The sequence below is a fragment of the Orycteropus afer genome, unplaced genomic scaffold, assembly GCF_000298275.1.
Source record: "Orycteropus afer afer isolate SDZICR_OR568_19922 unplaced genomic scaffold, OryAfe1.0 scaffold00610, whole genome shotgun sequence".
NCBI classification, from domain to species: domain Eukaryota; kingdom Metazoa; phylum Chordata; class Mammalia; order Tubulidentata; family Orycteropodidae; genus Orycteropus; species Orycteropus afer.
The window spans coordinates 21096-23235 of NW_006922197.1; positions in this window are offsets into that span (position 1 = coordinate 21096).

Genomic DNA, 2140 nt, shown 5'->3' on the forward strand with positions numbered 1-2140 from the left:
AAAAAAAACTACTGGAACTAATAGAGAGGTCCAGCAAAGTGGCAGGATACAAGATCAACATACAAAAATCATTTGGATTTCTCTACACTAGCAAGGAGTCCCCTTGTCATTTAGTGTCCAAGGGCTTCTCTGTCCCCCCACCGGGGACTCCGTGCACCTCCTGCTTAGACAATGCTGTGCAATGTCGGGACATGGTTTTCTCTCCTGATTCTTAGAGAACATCCCTTTGCTATGTATCTTAATATCCATGAAGACAGACATGACCCCTGCCTTGCTCCCCACTCCATCTACAGTGTCTCAGACCATGTCTGCTCCTTTGTGTTTCCTCAAATGAATAAACAGAAGAAGACTGGATGGGAGCCACAAAATTTGATGAGAAGAAGTTTTTTGTTTGTTTTTTCAAAAACCCAAGATGAAAGGAAAGTAATGCATTTATTCCTTCTTTTCTTATTTTTTCTTCCCTTTCAGATTATTTACACAATTAAAAATCTCAGAGATGTTATTACTTCTGGCTTTTAACTCTTTAGAGCAGTAAGGACTATAAGAAATCCAGAGACGTTTGAACAATACTTAGAATGGTTTCTCCAGGGAAATGGGGAGTGTGACTCGATTATGGAGTCTGGACGGAATGGTGGAGCTCCTTTCCCTCATCTTATAATCTCATGGTTTAAAGAACCACACAGTCATCCAAACCTGTGTTTCTTGTTGTAGTTGAAAGATGCCAATAAGTGGGCTCCAACTCGGGACGATCTTATGTATAATGCAAGAAAATGTTGCCCCTTCTTGATTCATCTTCATGACTGTTGACATATTTCAGCCCAAGGTTGCAAACTGTGTCAGTCCATCCATTGAGAGCTTCCCTTGGTTTTGCTGGGAAATGTTCTCAACCATGATGTCCTTTCCTAGTGATGGGTCTTTCCTGATGACGTATCCGAAGTAAGAGGTCAAGGTGTCCCCATCCTTGCTAGTAAAGGGCATTTTGCCTATATTTTCTCCAAAGGAGATCTGCTCAATCTTCAAAAATTCCATGGTATATTCAATAATCTTCACCAAACACCAAAATGTGAATGTGTCACTTCTTCTTCAATCTTCTTTTCATTGACCAGCTCTGCATGTACATGAGTTGACACACAGTCTGAGCCAGGGCGGAGGAGGTGGGGCTGTCAAGGAAGGACCACAAACCACATTGAGTTCAAGCTTACTGCTCCATATGACTCAATTCCTTTCCAAATCACAAATACCATTTTCCAGTCACGAAGACGTGAAACTTTTCTGAAACGGTTGATCTTTTGATCTATTTTTATTCCAAGAGCTTTGCCATTGATGCGATGATTGTAGGATTCCATTGCTCACTGTGGACTGGCTATGAGTCAGAATCAACTCAATCGCAGTGAGTTTGGTTTTTGTTTTTTGTTATTTCTCCACAAATTGGGGATAAGGAAAAGACTTTCCATGACTTCACTCGGTTACTTTTCAAATACTTATGACCTGCAAACAGTGGGAAACAAACGTATACAGAAGTGAACACACACCAGTGACTCTGCCACTTTCCTCCCACTTCACTTGCAGTGATGTGTCCATCACAGTTTGGCCACATTTGTGGCCGGCTGCCAATGAGAGGAAAAGAGAATTTCCTGATGATATCCTATGAGGAGCTGCATCAGGTAAAATAAGAATTCACTCACCCTTACCCCATTTCTTAGTAGCATAACTTTCATCCATTCTTTCATTTTTTTCTCTTCCATTAAAAAAAAAAAATCTTATGGCAAAAATATAAATAGCAAACTTTTCAACAATGCAGAAATTTCTGTATATACAATTCATTGTTATTGACCACATTTTTCATGTTGTGCAACTTTGCACTTATCCTTTTACAAATCATTCTATCACCTTTAACATAAACTCAAAGTCCCGAAGCTAACCGCCATTTGTCCCCTTCTTACCATCTGTTCTAATCCCTAATATGTGCTTATTTCATACAAGTGGGATCATACAGAATTGATCTTTTCAACTGACTTACTTCTCTCAGCATAAAGTTGACAAACTTCACCTATGTTGTGCCATGCATCACGACTTCATTGCTCTGTTCAAGAAAAAAAAAAAAAATCAAACTTACTGCCATCGAGTGGATTTCAAGTCA